The sequence below is a fragment of the Marmota flaviventris genome, chromosome 7 (assembly GCF_047511675.1).
Source record: "Marmota flaviventris isolate mMarFla1 chromosome 7, mMarFla1.hap1, whole genome shotgun sequence".
NCBI classification, from domain to species: Eukaryota; Metazoa; Chordata; class Mammalia; order Rodentia; family Sciuridae; genus Marmota; species Marmota flaviventris.
This window is the reverse complement of record NC_092504.1, coordinates 142,893,369-142,911,539: the sequence shown is the minus strand read 5'-3', so window position 1 is coordinate 142,911,539 and position 18,171 is coordinate 142,893,369.

Here is an 18,171-nt window from a genome sequence, read left to right as displayed (position 1 = left end):
TAGCACCAATACATAATAGAACATGTGTAGACCTCAATTTTAAGGGACCTGTAACTAACAGACAACTAAGATCTAAGGCGGGACCTTAGTTCAGTCCCACTAGGCTGGTCATCTTTCGCGATGCCCCCATGGGCTATCACTGGTCAGTCCAGTTGTGTCAGGGTTTCTGGGGGCACTGGACTGGTTGTGTCTGTCCTGCCGGCCCTCTTCACACTGCCCACTCCATGCCAGGTGGCTCGTAAGCACCTCAGCTCCGGGTCTGGTTGGTTACTTCAGTCACTTTTCTGGAGAGGGCATTTCCTGTCTGGATTGGTACTTTAATTTCCAAGGTTCATGTTCACAACCTTCCCAGACGTGGAGGTCCAGCCTTAACTCACCAGGACACAACGTCTGGGGTTATAATTCTGAACAGGTATGGGACTTCAGGTAAATTACTTACTTCCAAGAACCTGGGCTTTCTCTTCTCTGAAATAGGGCACTGCTTCTTCTACTCAGTACCAGAATTAAGACTCTGGGAAAATCCTATTTGTTTTTAAGGCATCTCGGGTCTTCCCACCCCCAAGTCTATGAGCCTTTGGGGGAGACCCCAGTGGCACTCGGCCGTCACATGACAGCCTGAGTGGGTGAGGAGGTGGACCTGTGGAGGCTCAGCCGGACACCAAGGGCTCTTGGGGCTATTTCTATTACAGTGCTGTTGTTACTGTAGCCTGACCACCACCCACTACTCCAGGCTTCACGCTGCCCCCTCCACTCCTGCTCAGATCAGAACGGTTACTGAATTTTTAAATCATAATAAGACAGAAGTTATGGGACACAATTCCCATCACTGCTTTCTGTGTGAAACTCACTGCCTCGTTGTTCTATCTGGCTCTTGCCCACCCTGTCTGAAGCACGGGTTCTGATGGTGCAGGCCGGAAGCTCAATGGGTGGCTTTCCCAGAACTGAAATCACGGCGTGTGCAGTGAACACGAGACGCGCTTGCTTGGCGCTGGCTGACCGCGAGGGAGAGATGCGCTTTCCCTCTGCTTTTTGTGGAAGTAAAAGGAAGCCAGAGAGATCTCTGGAACAGGGTCTAAGGAGGCCTTTATCAGAGCTGCGGTTCTGTCTGGCCGCGGTGGTCCAGCGCCCGCCTTGCCTGACACCAGCGGGCAGTGCTGGTTAGTCCCTCCTCGGCTGCTTCCCATGTCACCCTCAGGGGCGTCTCCTCTCCCTGTCACTCTCACAGGCCTGTTCTGATAATGGTCTATCAGGTCCGCCTGGGAGGAACATGCTCCCCTCCAATAATTCAGGGTCCTCCATGGGGAGCGAGGAAGAGGGCAGTAGAAGACTGAGTAGGAAGAGGTGTGGGGACGGGGACGCGCCAGAGCTGCCAGCCACAGGCCGTTCCCACCCCTCTGCTGAGAGTGGGACCCAGGGCCTCGCTGGCTTGGCGGAGCGGCAGCGCTGCCGGCGGCCACCCTCGAGCTCCCGTGCTCCTGCTGCTCCCTGTCACTGCCGCTGGCGCTGGCTGTGAAGGCCAGCCTCAACCTCCTGCTGGAACAGACTCCACAGAGGGAGGTCAGCAAGAGCCACGCAGCCCGGGTGTCCACGGCTGCTCCTCAGCACCGCTGGGCCTTCCGTCTCCTCCTCAAGGCGGGCTGTGTGCGGGGCCTGGACGCGTCCCTCCAGCCCTCCACCCGTCTTCACACCACGTCCTCCTCCTGTTCTGTCCACACACGGCCGCCTTCTTACAAGGACACCAGTCACACTGGATGTGGACCTTCCCTCCTCAAAATGACCTCGTCTTGACTGGTTACATCTGTTTCCACACAAGGCCACCTTCTGAGGTCCTGGGCTCCCACGCTGCTGCTCTGAAGAGACAGGGTCACCAGCCAGAGCACGTGGAGGTGCAGAAGGGGCAGGCGGGGAGGCAGGGGCACCCTGCTGCGTTCGGCCCCGGCCTTCCCACCCACAGCACCCTGGCGCTGACCGCGGGTCTTCAGCTTTGTTGCGTTGTTGCTGGAATGAAGGGTGCACACCGAACAGCCTCCGACAGGAGGTGCACGCCCAGGCACGCCCACAGGCTCCCCTTCCCCGCAGAGCAGCGCCTGGGCCCAGGCAGGGCAAGGGGCTCCTCCCACAGGCCCCTGTCCCCATGGCTTGTGCACACAGCTCCAGGCTGCGGTTCTCACCTGCCCGTACGTGGAACCAAGCAGTGTGCTCGGCCTCCTGTCTGGCCTTTCCAGGCCCGAGCGTCGCACTGTAATGCCGTCTGTGTTGGGGAGCTGAGGTTCGCCCCGTCTCATTCCGTCTTGTGAACATGCCACAACTTCTTCCCGTTTGGCAGGACACTGTGGTTTCTCAGGGAGAGTCCAGCGGGGCCTGGTGACGGTGCTGCGGTGGTCCCCCTTATACAGACGTCTCCATGGGAAGTGATGGTGAATCTATGCTTCGGGAAGTCTGGTTGCTGCCGAGTCAGCAGTCTTTCTGTCTTGGTTGGTGTTCTCAAAGTGAGCCCCGGAGGGGCCTGTCCCCTACCCACTCCACAGCGCCTCGGGGAGTCTGGGAGCTCCTGGGGGCAGAGTCTGCTCTCTGCATCTTCACGCCTTCCCCGCAGCGCCTGCTGTGGGTGAGGTACCTGATGTCCCTGAGTGAGGGGTGGGGGGTGACCACCTGGGAGGGTGGGGACACTGAATGGGGAGAGCAGGGTGGGGGGCGGGGTGAGATGGCCCTGCCTTCCCCGCCTGCCGCCTGTGCTGCCTCCTCTGGCTTCCACCTGCTGCCCTGGGCCCCACCTCCCACCCCAGCACCTCCAAGTCCAGTGGCGGCAGATCTCGTTTTCCCCTTTTCCGTAGTGTCCTGACAACATGGATCCTCCTGACTGTGGAACCCTCCCGACTGTCTAATATTTCAAATCTCTTTTTCCCCAGTTTCCCTTTGATATGTAGATATGGCTCAAGTTTTCTTTACCACAAAATAGAGTCTTACTTTCTGAATCAGTGATTTACCCCTAGCCGCCACTGTCTCCTGGCCTCTAGGTGCCAGACTCCGAGTTCTGGCCCCTCAGCAGTCTCCTTTGATATCTTTCTCACCAGCTGTCCAGTCGCCCTGCCCGTCAGTGGGCAGCTTCCCCCACACTGTGCCCAGGTGCCCCGAGGCTGGTCTGGCCTGGTTGCAGGTTGCCCTTCACATGCAGAGTGGTGGTCTCCACCTGCCACGCCCGCCTCCGCCCCTCCTGGTCAGGCTTCTCCTCCCTTAGCCCCTGACACCCCATACGACCTACTCCCCAGGTCTTTCCACTGTTGTCTCGTCTTTGGTCACTCCCCCTGTGACCACAGCAGCTCTGGGTGTCCACTACCCAACAGAGCTGGGTGCTGAACTGCTTTCCAATGTCAAGACAGAGGCCACCTCAGAACACCCGGCAGGCAGAGTGTTTGAAAGCATTTCCTATCTCGACACAGTATCAGCCTGAGTTGACAAACTCAGGACTCAGTGGGCCACGCTGTTGTTTTGCAACCCTGAAAAGTGAGCCCTAACACTGTGACCTCTGCTTCACACTCGGACATAGCCCCTCAGTTAGAGAATGAGCTGACTTTTCATCACACCAGACATTTATGAATTCTATGGGCTAAAATATGACCATGGCACACGCCTGTAATCCCAGCAGCTCGGGAGGCTGAGGCAGGAGGATCATGAGTTTAAAGCCAGCCGCAGCCACTTAGTGAGGCCCTACACAGTCAACAAGACCCTGTCTCTAAATGAATAAAGTAAAAAGGGCTCAGTGAGACCCTGTCTCTAAATAAAATACAAAAGGACGTGGCTCAGTGGTTAAGCACCCCTGGGTTCAATCCCTGGTACCAAAAAAAAAAAAAAAAAGTGACTACTAGCCCTTATTACTGTGTGAAGAAGTGTGTTGGAAATTAAGTCATTTAACAGTGTCCAAGCAGATAATCATTTGCTGGTAAACTCTCAACTAGCTTAACAACTAGGTAAAATAAGTCATCATTTACATTTTTATAAACTGACTTCAGCATTAAAAATCAAAGCTCAGAGCCCAGAGTCATTAATGCATTTTAACTCACAGACCCAACCAGAGACTGCTCCCATTACACTACTTCTGGTCGCCAGTGACCTCTGTAAAAAGAGGTTTCACGTGACCTATTTTTGGAAAAACAGGAGGCTATTTTGGTTTTCAGTGTCTGGAGATTTCACTCCTTCACTTTGTATCAGGGAAGCTTCTGTGTAGGGCTTGATTCAGAGAAGTGACTGTGATCCAGAAAGGACATTAAGCCCTGCCAGTCACCAGTGTGGCCGGTGACTGGTGTAGTTTCCAGGAACCCATCAGACGAGAGCCAGGAGGGCAGGGCAGGGCCAGCCTGGGGTCTCAGGGACGGTGGCTTTATTTCCTGAGCTCTAGAAGAAGACTTGGGTATGTCACAGTTGGCCACACAACACTGCTTTGGGGTTTCTTGTCTTACCAATGAAGACAAGGATCCCCATTATCATTTCTGGTATCAATTCGATTCCTAACATCATCAAAATGCAAAAGAAAAACAAAGTCGTTCTAATGCCCCATCCTGGTTTTAGTCTCAGCTGAGCAGCTTCTTCCCGAGCCTGCTGTCCTCTGCCCTTGGAGCGGCTGCCCAGCGATGCCCTGGGGTTGGGAAAGCGAGCTGGGCTTCTCTGAGCTCCCTGTTTGACTTTTCACAGGGGATGTAAAGTGGCAGCGAGTGAGACTCCCGGTTCTTGGTTCAACTGAGATTTCTACAGGTTAATGTGATTATCTGAAATTTCAGCTGAAGAATTGAAATATTCTTCTAAACCATTCTACAGAATTCTCACTTCTTATTAAAAAAACAAAACAAAACAAAACACCAAAAACCCTGCTGTGTGACTGGCTCCTTGTCTCATTATTACAGACGATGCTATGCCATGCTTTCAGAAGCGACATATTATCATAGAAGCATAAATCGTTATCATGACTTTTACAGAGTGGACACCTTATGGCTGAGAGGGAGACGAAAGTTACTATCAGGTGTCACAGGTAAGAAGGCAAAAAGGCCCGCAGCACCTGCGAACGTCCCCAGATGGTAGTCGTAGCACAGTGGGCATCAACAGCATCTCAGACCTTCTGTATCTCATGACCCTGGATGGTGATGAGGACACTTCCATCCAAACCCCTCGATGGTTTATCCCCTTAACAATTTTACGGACATCAGAGATGGTGTGTTCTATTAGTGTGCTCTCCTCGGGTTGGAGGTGTATCAGAGCCAGAATCCTCCAAAGATGTCAGTGCGTATTTGGATTCTGTGAAAGTTGTTCAGTGTCGTGTGGGTGGACTTCAGAGCTCCCTCTTCTGTAGATCCACGCACCAAAATACAAAGCTTTGAAAGACAAAATTGAATCACCAACTTGCCAAAAATTTTCTAATTTTGTAAAAGTGGTTTTAATATCGGGCAGGAATGTCCAATTTTAGTTACTGATGATAAAACATACAAAATTAATGCTGACATGTCATCTGAAGAATTGGCTACAAAACATCTAAAAATGCTTAAAGTTTGAATAATTAGAAAATATTGCCTAAGAAGCAATCAAAACAGTCCTAGCACATACAGAATGCTAACGGTTTGATTTTGAAGGAAGCATTGAAATATATAGACGTGGTGGCAACTTTTGAAAGACTGGGTGTGAAACCTACAGAGCATCAGGAAAGCCAGGAGGATACCCCACAGTGGACCAGGACTGGTGTGGCAGGGACCCACAAGCTGCAGTGACGGCAGCAAGTCCGCACTTCAAATGCTGGCTGCCAGTTAGTTACTGGGAAAGAGTGGACAGCCCCTCCGAGATACTGGCCCTGAAAGGCCGCCCGACTGGGGGACGTACGTGGCAAGGAGTGAGACTCCCGTACCTGGCTGATCCCCAGAGAGCTCTTCTGTGTTGCAGGCTGCAAAGCTGCCTGTGCCCTGCCGCAGAATTAGCTTGGGTCCCCGTGTCTCTGTCGTGAGCTGCTGTGCTCAGCAGGTGAAGGGGTTGACATCCGTGTCCCAGTGCAGAAGCACTCTGCAGCATGGCTGACTCAGCTGCAATTGTGATTCCGGCTTCTTGGTGTTCTTAATGCATCCCCACAGGCTGGGTGACTCAACAGCAGCCCCAGAATCGCCAGTGACTTTTCTTAATTATTGTTAGGAGCATCTGTTGCTGTTATTGATGTCGCTGCTGGTGGTCCCTCTCGTCAGGCAGACAGTGACAGAAATGAACTGGGACAGCCTGGAAACCTCGTACCTCAGAGAAACCGCTCAGAGCGACCCGGCCTTCTCCAGCTGCATGTGACTGTTGCAGAGAGCGGTGGGTGGGTACCGCTCCAGCAAATGGGCAAGCCCCGCACCCGGGGTTGGAGTGTTTTCAGATGCAGGCTGTGGGGAGTGGAGCAGCTGTGAAGTGCCATGTCCCACTGGCACGTCAGAACGTGAGCCACCTTGACACCCTGCACTGCAGCCCTAGAGGTCCCTTTATGCCGCGTGTCCCGTAAAGACAAACCCCTCTCTCCTGCCAGTTGGCCTGTTTTGTCAGGAGTGATGACATTACAGCAATGGCAAGGTCCCTCATGTGCAGGCTCTTTTTATCTAATTCTCTATGTGGCTCTCTGTGGATGTGCCATGCCAGAGAATCCCCAGCATCAGACAGGTTTGCTTCCCATGCCGCAGAGGTGGCTGATTAGGATAGGTTCCCTGGAGTCTCAATAACTTCCACTAAACCTCTCATTTAACGTGAGCGGTGAGGCTTGATGGTTTGAGCTCATCGCTGCTGTGCCCTCGGGGACCACACAAGCCTGGTGGTGCCACCAGCTGGGTGCAGTGAACTCTGGTGTCCCCCTTCCTCACATACATGCCCCGCGAGCAGGAGTTCAAACAGACACATTCCAGGACACTAACTATAATACCATCAGCTAACAGATGTCATATCATTTTGGAGTTTATCCAGAGGATCAAAATAGGATGATCAAATTCAGGGCAGGGTAAGACCTCAAGATTAGGGCCTTCCCCTTAAGTTTGTTCCCACCAGTGACATGTTCTGGGGGTCAGTGCCTTTGTCAGGTATGGGAAGGCAGGACAGAAGTGCTAGCTGGTTCTACACCACAAATGTGGGACTCACAGAACATTCAAATCTGGCACATGCATGCTGGGACTCAGCCACATCTAAGCAAAATCCTGCCAGCAAAGTGAAGTTACCACTGTCAAGAAGCTGTCTCAAATGGAATGCCAAAATTTTTGTTGAAATATCATTTTATGTGAAAATTATTATATTACGCTGATAATTTCTCCTCTGAAAATTTTAAACAGTTTTAGGAGTCTTATTCTAATGTTTCAGGTATCACTAGCTAGCATGTAAAAGTAACCCAAATTGAATATCATCAGTTACTAAAATTAATCACTCCTCCAAAGACACAAAAGCAATTAAAACCATAATTAGGGATTGTCCTGCTTCCAAAGTCAGCATTTCCTATTTCCTGTAGTCACAGGGAAGCCGTAAAATTACCCATGATGCTTTCGTGCAGGGCCTGGTGTGCAGTAGGTATGCAATGAGCCATCGATGCAGTGTTAGAATGAAGGTTGCTGGGTGCTGAGGATCCCGCTAGCTTCACCTGTGAGCCTCTCTCCTCCCTTGTTGGGCGCGATCTCCCAGGAGCCCCATCGGTCTCCCCATCCGTCTCAGAACTGCCCTCTGGTTTCCACTGCCCTTGGTCTGTCACGCGGGTCTGAACTTAAGCTGTAGAGTGTTCAGGATTTTTCCCCTTAGTCTCTTCGGTCCTTCTGTAAATCAAGGCTTCAAAAAAATCTGGATGTTGCTTACTTTCTGTGTCATGGGTGGATCAGGGGAGGTGACAAAATTCAGTTTCTCTCTAACTGCAGAAAAATGTCAGTCCTACCTGGACAGATGGTGATTTATGAAGAGTCGGGGAACCAGCCTAGAACTGGGCTCAGCTGGATGTGAGCTGTCTCAACAGAGGCTGGATCTAACCGCTAAAGCTACCGGGCGCCAGGGCCACACTAGGCTGACGGCCTGATGGGCACATTTTCCTTACCTGTGCTTAACACAATGAGAAGAAGTCATTTCTGCAAATCCTTTTCTTGATGAGAACTTCAAAACCATTTGACAGGAAAAAATGGGAGAACAGTTGATCGCCCTCACTTCCTCCCCTGGGGCTCCCTGTTTATTAAAAGTCACTGGAAAGGGCAGAGGGCAGAGGGATGGAGCTCAAGGGAATGTCTTCAATTGACAGTGAGCCCAATGGAGGAATGCTGGGAACACAAGAGCAGGAAGTGCGCGCATCTCTCTTCCTAGTGCCACCAGACCCAAGCAGCAGCTGTGTCACAAAGTTCAGCAGCTCCACTCCCCACTCAACATGGCTGACGGAAAAGACAGAGTAACTGCCTTTAAACCCCAGCTCAGGGTCCAAGCACTGCCTACTCGATTTAAAAATGGCCAAGGTGACTAAACACCAGAGTGGTTTACTGATGAAAGAAGCCAAACGAGAGAAAAAGGAATCAGTTATCTTTGGTGTCTTAAAGACCCCCCAAGGCAGAGCAGGCTCTGCAGACCTGCCCCAGAGTTCTGAGACTCTGCCCTTGCATAGGAATTGAAAAGATCATGCTCAGAGATAGGGACAGCAGAAGACGAAGACCTGGAAAGGCCAGGACTCTGAGGAAACTGCACTGAGGGCTCCTGGTTTGTGTCACTGGTCGCTCCTAGGGGCCCTTCTAGGGACAGTTTGCTAAGCACATGCCCCCCACACACCCACCCTTTTCTCACGCCTCTCCGCAACTGAATGGCGTTAAGCTGGACCTGCATAGAGACCGGCGGGGCGACATGGTGCGCAGAGAGGAGCGCAGCTGAGAAACAGCAGTTCGTGGCTCGTGTTGTGGAGCCCAGGATGCCTGAGGCCGGAGACGTCTCTCTCTGGCCTGCAAGTGTGTGGCATGAAAGTGCCCACCAGGGCGAGGGAGAGCAACTGTATCATCAGAGTCATTTCAGATAACAGCCTTTTAAAATTTAGGATACCAAAAACACAAGGCAAACTACCACTAACCCTCATTATGGCGGAAGGAGAAATGAACATGCTGTTTAAAATGATCAGAATGTGCTGCTGCAATGCCTGAAAGTCCCGTGGAACATGACTTGACCCAGAGCAGAACCCAGGACTTACATCAGACTTGTCCAGAAACGCATGTGGAGCATCTGTGGCAGGTGTGTTTGTGATGGGCTGTGCCCACGCGCAGAGCTTCTGGTGCCAGCTCTCCTGACGTGCAGTATTGGCCCATTTCTGTGGGTAAATACTTCTACCATGGGCCTCACTGTTACCTGTCCCCAGGGCTGAGGACTGGACTCAGGGCTAATACTCTGCAGCTGAGCTAGACCCCGACGCCCACCATGGCCATCACCTAACCAGAATTGAAAAGAGATGTGCAGAGCTGTCACTCATGATTCAGGATGAGCCAGTGCGAGCACACAGGTCACATGCGTCCTAGATGCTGGAGAGGAGAGGCCAGTCCTGCGACATAACAGCCTCAGACGGTTAGGAAGGCCTTAATGGGGAAAGGTGGGATATAAAAGACTGTTGTAGGTGAACTTGGAAGACGAGCCTACTGGTTTATTCCCCAACCTCTCCACGTCCTAGCTCAGCCTGTTGATATCGTCCATACCCACTAAAGAAAGGTTTGTTGAACAACAAAAAGAAACGGTCAGGACCAGGCACAGGTGGTGCACACCTGCAATCCCAGAGACTCAAGAGGCTGAGGCAGAAGGATGGCAAGTTTGAGGCCAGCCTCAGTAACTCAGCAAGACCCACTCTCACAATAGAAATAAAGAGAGCCGGGGTGTAGCTCAGTGGTGGGAATGCTTGCCTAGCATGTGCGAAGCCCTGGGCTCCGTCCCCAGACTCACAAAACAACAAATTGGTGGACTGAAGGGGATGATAAGGATTTTCCAAGCAAAACTTTTTTCTTAAAAAAAACAAAGGTGGGAGACCAAAGTAAATGTGGCCAGACATTATGAGCTGGTGGTAGTGCTCACGTGGGTGTTGGGGTACTTCACTTATTGCTTTCTTCTGTTTGTTGTCACAGCAAAGCTAGTTTATTTTTTTAAATGGAGAAAAAGGGAACGTGTGCACTGAAGTACAGAAATCACAGTCAATTCACTTGGTGCCTGCCATCAAAGAGAAAGGGCGGGGGTGGACCAAAACCAAGAATGGGCTCAAGGAGGTGGCGGGACAGGAAGGTCACCCGGGCCACTGCTGCCCTTCCCCTTCCCACAGGGTGTCGAGAGCTTGATTCCTTCATTCTCCTTGGAATTATAGTCCATTTGTCAAACTTGGAATTTCTGTATTTGTGGAGAATAATTAACCTGAGTCAAAAATTAGAATCAGGTAGGAGGAGAGAAACATTTCATCTTATTTCATAGGGAAATGACAGCTTAAATGAGAATGTGTGTATTGTGAAATTAAATTGAGGGCACTGAGCAGTTTATTAATGCAGCTGCGTCTGTACTGAACACACTCCTTTCCCTGCCCTAAACCTGGGCATTCTGAAGCGGCCTAGACAGTGCCCGGCTGGGCGTGGGCACAGAATGGCATCGGGCCTTGAATGCTGTTAGTGCTGCGTCCCTGCGCTCAAGGAGGAAGGGACCCGCGCACCTCTGTGCACTGTTGGAGTCCCCTGTGACATAGGGAAGGAAGGGAGGTACCGCTGACAGCAGTTGGCATTCAGGGCACAGGCAGGGACCGGCAGGGCTTCTGCACTCCGCTCTGCGCATTTCACACCACCACATTAACCTCCCGCAGCATAAAGAACACCCTAGAAAATCACCTGGAAAGTCCTCAGGAAGCCTTCCCGGTCTGCCCCCCCCCCCCCCCCCCCCCCCCCCCGCCTCCTGGCCAAGTGTCCGCGGCCGCCCGCCCACCACACCGTGGAGAGGGGCAGGCGCAGGACTCCTGGAGCCAGGCGGGGCTTGCTGCCCTCTGCCCAGACTTCCTCCCAGGGAGCGGAGGTCAGCTGCCCTGAAACCCAGTCGCAGCAGAGGCCACCTGGGGCGACCTACTGAGCAAACCGGTCACAATCAGTTGCCAAAAGCCATTTCACAAAGCTGGACTGACAGAAGCCGAGAGGGACACGCATTGTGAGCCTGGGCTGTGCGTTCCCTGGCCAAGGGCCTTCCTTGGGTGCACCTCCCTGCCGTCCCAGAGACACCAGACCTCCAGCCACAGTCACGCCCGTCCTGGGCCTTCGTCTGCCTTTCTGAGAACTTTACTGCGTCCAAGGAGTAACCAGTTAGGGGATTCCATGTGGGGGTTTCCTCCTACCAAAAATCAAGTCCCACAAGAAACACTAGAACACAGTGTTTTCCTCACTCCTTCCCCCTCGCCCACCAGGCTCTGGGCTTCCCACCACCACCTGCTTCCCTTCCTGCTTGGATTTACAGCTTCCAGAGACAGAGACAAGTGGCTCCTCCTGACTTTTGAACTCGCTTCCTTTCATTCTCCACATTCCTTAAATCTGACATCTTTTAAATCTCCTGAGTTTTCCTCTGAACTTTTTTCTTTATCTTCAATCTCTAAGCACCTGCTTTCATACTATAACAGAAAAATAGGACATATTTTCAACCACTACTTTGGACTGCATTTTCAACGTGGCTCCCCTGAAGTACAGAGCTAAGGGCAGTACTGCAGGGTCCCAGGAGGCCTCCCGGTACCGCTCCTCCTCCAGCTCTCCAACCTGCTCTGGGGCTCTACATCCTTAACGTGTTTTCTCCTCTTACCTCTTATCAGGTGTCGAACCCCTCCCCTGCCCCATCCTTTATACAACTCCACCACGTGTTCAGATCAGACTTAGTCCACGTCTTACTAACTGTGGCACTGCTAATGTTCGGGTGTCAGTGCATGCTATGGGACCTAGGTGGTACCTAGGTGGTACCTAGGAATCACATGTATTTAAGTAAAAATATGCCTAAACTAAGCTGTAGAATTCAGGATTCATGGCGGGCCATGTTTTCCACACCTTGTGTCTTGTTACTTGATATATCCATTTTTAAGCAAAAGGATGACATCTGTGTTTTGAGATTTGGGGATGTGAGATGGTCAAACAATCTTCCAAACATCTAGAAGAGCCTTAGAGTCAGGCTGTTAAGAAAGTGTCATCTCAGCATCTACTTTAGATATGTTTTCTCTAAATGATGCTGCAATAAATACATGTGTACATACAGCAGATAGTAACCATTCATTAACTCATCCAATTACTAGAGTTAATATGACAAACTGGAAGTTTTAGTTTAAGAATGAGTTTGAGAGAGTATGTTTTATATTAATGATAAAGTTATAATTTCAAATTAAAACTTTTCATTGTGATAATAAAGTTTTATTCTTGTTTTTCTTCCAGAGAAGTATGACATATGTTTAAAAAGTTATGGAGAAAGACTCCTAGACAAGTCAGTTAAGGAGACTTCTGCTGAGGTCCAGGATCAGAGTCCCCATGGGCTCCTGCCGGCCCAGGCCTCCACTGACCTTCCTAAACATGATTTGCTTTTCTAGCCCAACTAGTCCCCTGGCTCCTGGCTGTGTGTCTATCTGACATCACCACGTGGACACTGCAGAGAAGCCTCGCACTCTACATGCACGAAGCTGGATGCAAGGTCATCCTCCCGGACCTGGTCCTCCGTGCTGCACACGTCAGCACAGGGCCAGCCTGTGGTCAGTGGGCAAGCTGGACGCCTGGGGTTGCCATGGCAACCTCCTGCCTCTTCCAGCCTACCTAGTTCAAGACCACCCAGTTCTGTGGTCTTGTGCGTCCCAATTGACTTCAGATGGGTCCAGCTCTCTCCATCGTCACTCGAGATGCCCATGCAAGGCAAAACCACGACTTTGTATTGATAAGGCTGTCCACACAAGCCTAGGACTAACCAGGTCCCCAGGATGTAGGACTCTTAGCTTTAAATTGGGACAATCCTGGGCAAACCAAGATGAATGGTCACCCTAATTATTGATCTCCCGGATTCCACTTGCCTCTCTCTAGTCCTTCTCCATGCTGAAGCCAGGAAGATTTATTTAAAATGAACATTGAAAACATGAGCGTTCACTTCATATCTGTTAGGATATCTAAAAATAAAAAGACTGACTACACCAAGTGTTAGTGAGGCTACAGAAAAACCAGAACTGTTTCTCATACGGATGATAGAATGTGCATCAGTCAGCTGTCCATTACTGTAACAAAATACCTGACACAAGCAACTTATAAAGAGGAAGAGTTTGTGGGGTCACAGTTTGGGAGTTTTTGTGTATTACTAATTGGCTCCATTGCTTTGGATCTGTGACAAGGTGGCACGTCATGGAAGGGAGCACATGGTAGGGCAAACTATTTACCTCGTGGCTAGGGTGTGAAAAAAATAGAAAGAGACTGGCATTCCATGGCCGCCTTCAAGGGCACGCCCCCAACAACCTCAGACCTTCCATTAGGCCCCACCCTAAAGGTCCCTCTACCTCCTATGCTGGGGATCAAGTTGGGGACCTAGCCATGAATGCAAAGGCCTTTGGGGACAGTCCAGATCCAAACCCTAGCAGGACATAAAATGCTCTTTGGAATTAGAAAAATGTACATTGGAATATGAAACCCCATGAAGAACTGTTGGGCAGTTTCCTTGACGTGGAACAGTACTTGTGATCCACTTATGGCTGCCCAAGAGCAGACTTACCACCAACATGTTCACGGCAGCTGTTGGACATCCCCAAGATCAAGCCATCAACAGAAGAAGGGGTCAGCAAATGGCGGTACGGTCGCAGGCCACAGGACGGCCTTGCAGGGAGCGGACCCCAAGCAGCAGAGGTCCCGTGACAGCACAACGGCGCTGCAGCACCGCTGTGGCCTCGCGGCCCCCCGGCCTTGGAAGCCTGGCAGCAGTACGCATGGTGCACATCTGTGGCAGTGCTGGTGTCTACAGACCCAGCACACTGACAGTCACACGAAACCCACAGAGTAGGTCATGACACACTGGCAGTAAGCGCCATGTCTTTACCTTGCTTCCCCTGTGGTCATGGTTTCAGAGGTGCTCCCACTGTGCTCTGCAACAGGTGAATGGGTAAATAAAGGTGGCATGTGTGCACAAGGGCGTGTCACTCGGCCCTAAAGAAGAATGAAATAATGGCATTTGCCGGTGAGTGGATGGATCATCATGCTAAATCCCCCCAAATAACATGTTCTCTCTGATATGTGGATGCTAACACAGAATAAGGAAGGGGGGATCAAAGCTCACTGGATTAGACAAGAGGGAAGGAAGGGAAGGTAGAGAGGAAGAGTACAGGAAAGGCGTAGAATGAAAGGCACATCAATCCCTGCGTCCCCATAGGAACACGCGGCCAGTGATGCTCCGCACCACGTACAACCACAGGATGGGGTCATACTCCATGTGTGTATAATGTGCACAACACACCTACGGTCATGCGTGACTGAAAGAACAGATTCAGACAAACAAACAACAGCAGCAACAAACGCTTACGTAAGACCCAGGGCCCTTCCTCAGCCACAGCATCGGCACATGCCTCGCGTTGACCTGGATCCCATCAGAAGGGCCGGTGGAGGCTGTGGGTGTGGCTCAGTGGTACAGAACCTGGGCCACCTGGGTGGGCCCGGGTTGTGTGACTGGTCAATGGCACCCAGGTGTCCATAAGGGGGTGCTGTGATAGTCACAAGCGAGGAGATGGACGAAGATGCTCTTCTGAGAATGTGGCCCTGTTGTGAAACGATGCATGGCCGTCCAGCCAAAGATTGAATGTCACTCAGCGAGACAAGTGGTGACATGGGTGGGTCTCGAAAATACGCCAATGGAAGAAGGCAGATGTAGAAGAGCACATTCTGTTTACATGAGATTCGAAAAAACTGTGTAGCTCCATACATGTGCGCGCGCACACACACACACACGCGCGCACACACACACACACACAACGCTTCCTGGGGCTGCGACAGTGGCGCTGGGGCTGGAAACGGGGACGAAGTCTCCAGAGCTTCACCCTCTGGGGTGACAGAAATATTTGTACCTTCATTTTCGTGGCTCTTCATTCGATGGTCAAAGCTCGGCCAGCTGCATGCTTAAGGTGGACGTTTCCTTGTGTAGGAGGAACAAAGACCCAGGAGCCGGTCCCGCCCACCGCTTGTTTCAAACACTTCAGAGGCTTCCGTAGCTTTCAGAGACCACCACTGTCTGAGCAGCTGGCCCTGCCGCCCCCGACCCCACTCTGGCCACTCCCTACTGTCACCCACCCACAGGCCTTTGGTGGCCCCTCTGTGGCACCCCCCTGCCTCACCCCCTGCTTCTGCCTGGGACATCCTCCCACCTGGGTCTTCATAGTTAGCAAACACCCGCTGGCCCTTCAACTGGAAGGGAGCCGCCGCTTGCCCGAGGAAGACCCGCGGGGCCTGGCGAGCCTATGGTGCTCTCGCTGCTCCTCCCAGGACACAGCAGGGCCCTGGCCGCTGCATCGCAACCCGCTGTCACGTTCTTGTGGGATACGGTGATGTCCACCTTCCCGCCAGACTTCAAGCACCATGAGGTGGTGTCCCAGCACTTCACACTGTCCTAAGTGGACCCACACCCAGCTGCAAGCCAGAACCCTCTCCCCATTCCAGAAGGGTGCATCCCAGTGACCGCAGCCTCACATTTAATTCAAATCCATTAGTGAAGAATCTCAGTTTCCAAACTCCTCTACACCCACATTGCAGGCCTCAGCAGAACATTGGGGGGCGGGGGCGGGCTGCAGAGTCAAGCAAATCACTTGGCTGTCCAGTTGTTCTACAGGTTGATTGAAAATCCCAAACTCATAAAACCAGCCTTAGAATAGAACTCACATTATCATTGCAGTGTAGTCATTCTTAGAACTTGGACTGCTCAGTGGAACATCTGTCTCTGTAATTGTAAACACTGAAGTTTGTCTTTGCCAGAATCATCTCAGGTGAAGCGTACCTAAAGGAAACTGAGATGTGCTCTTCAGAGTCCATAGCACACTCTTAATAAAGCGGAAAAGGTGACCTCATGATGTGACACCTCAGCAAACTCGTGGTGTCCCATTAAGAAACCATCTAATGGAAGCTTTTAACAGGCAAGCCCAGGTAAGGTCCTGAGCTCATTACAGTGAATGTTAAACATGTTTCCTTGTGAATCTTTCTGCATGTCTTACTGCTAGTCATTCCCAGAAAAGTAGCCTTTTTTTTTTTCTGTGAATTAGCAGAATAATGAAAAGTAAGGCATTTTGAATAACAATAAAAGGGTGCTATCCCAAACACTTTGGACATGGAAATGGTCCTGCACTCATTCTACAGAATAAAACAGAATGTAAATCACCAGCAGGGCCGCACTGGAGGCGGCTGACCATGATCTCTTACCAAAGCACTCCATGTGGCAAAGACGCATTCATTTTGCTCTGGTGAAGGTTTACTACTGCAGAAGGTAGAAATGCTTTCTTTTCCCTCAGGAAAAACAGCAACAGAAGTCTAAGGAATTCTCTGTTTCCACTTTTCTTTCATCTCAGCTACCAGAGAACTAAAGACCAATTCAAGTCCTGAGGCCTCTGCTCTTCCCAGATGCCCGTGGGCATTTCCTTGTATGGATCACTTTCATTTTCTTATTTCATACCCAAGGTCAAAAATCCATTTTTCAATTCTTAATAGACATGATGAATTTCTGCGAAAGAATCAGTCAGTATGGCCTTACCAAAATCACTCAGTAGCTAAGTTAGTGGCGGTTGAATATCTGCAACCTGTCATGAGCTGATCTCTTGAGATCACTGGGGGCCAGTGCCCCTTCCCTGGCTCCTGTATTTGCACACAACACAGAGTCATGCCCGTGCCCCCCTGACTAGAGGAGGGCTGCGTAGGTGTCAGCCAAATCGCGTGAAATTGCATAAGAAAATCCTGATGTGATTCTGAAGACTCTGAAGTGTCTCCTGTTTGGATCCAGATGAACTCATCATCTCTAGTACATTCATGGTTTCTGATTTAGCTACCAAATCCAGGTGGAAACTGGATTTTTTAAAAGAGAAGGTAATTGACTTCAACAGAAGGAAAACAGAAGTGATTTTCAGAAACTTTAAATTTAAAATTAGCTGCTTTCTGTGATTGAGTTTGGGCTCAGGGCCTTAAAAGGACCTGTTGCTGTGAGTGCAAATGTGTCACGTCTTGAAACCTCAAGGCCGCGCCCTACTCGCTGAACTTCAAAACCAGTCAGCTGCATGAGATCAACAACATTTTCCTGATGTTTCTTCAGTGAACTGTTTGAAGTATTTTTAATACAGCTGTGGATGATCGCCAAGAGCAGAGCCCAGAGCTTCAGGCACACAGTCGGGAAGCTGCGCGAGCTGCCCCCCCCCCCCCCACCCGTGTTGAAATGGACTTTGGCTGGGCGCTTTTCTTGCATTTCCTGGCAGTGGTCCCCAATCGCCTGTTTTCACTAATTTCTTATCTGATAATTACTTGCTTTATTTAAGTTTAGGTAAAACACAAACTTAACTCATCCATCAACATAGATCCCCCATATTGAGATCTGACCCGCGTATCAAAGCTCTCCTTCAAAGACACAAAGAATAAAGCCATTTCCACCCAACATGCAAAATCTCAGACACGGACTTCCCCTTGGGACTCACGTACCTTCACCTCTGTGACCAGCCGTCACAGCTGGCGTGAGTCGACGGAGGGCAAGAACCGCTTCTCCCACTTTCCCAACATTTCTGGCGAGAGATGAATTTTCAGATTCCAAATTTATATGGCACTGAAGTCAGGATGAGGTCTCTCTCTCTCTCTCTCTCTCTCTCTCTCTGGGTGTTAATTATTCATTAAAAGGCTTTTTAAAGACACAGTTCAATATTTCTTTACTGACTCACTGTTAATAAAATTGCAGGTTGTAATTGGAGTCCTGATTCCTTTTGATGGCACTGTTTTATTACTAAATCACTTTAAAGCCTTGTTCTGGCTGTGTGGACATACACCATTCCTTGTACACGGAGGGGCATTAGGGTCCCAGCCCTGTGAGCAGGACTCGCCCATGCCGTCCATGCCCAGGGCATGTGAGCTGCCTCTTCCCCACAACACTGCCTAGGTCCAGGCGGGCAGCAGAGCACATAGAATCATGAAGAAAACGGGGACCCTCAGGCCAGAGCCTGGA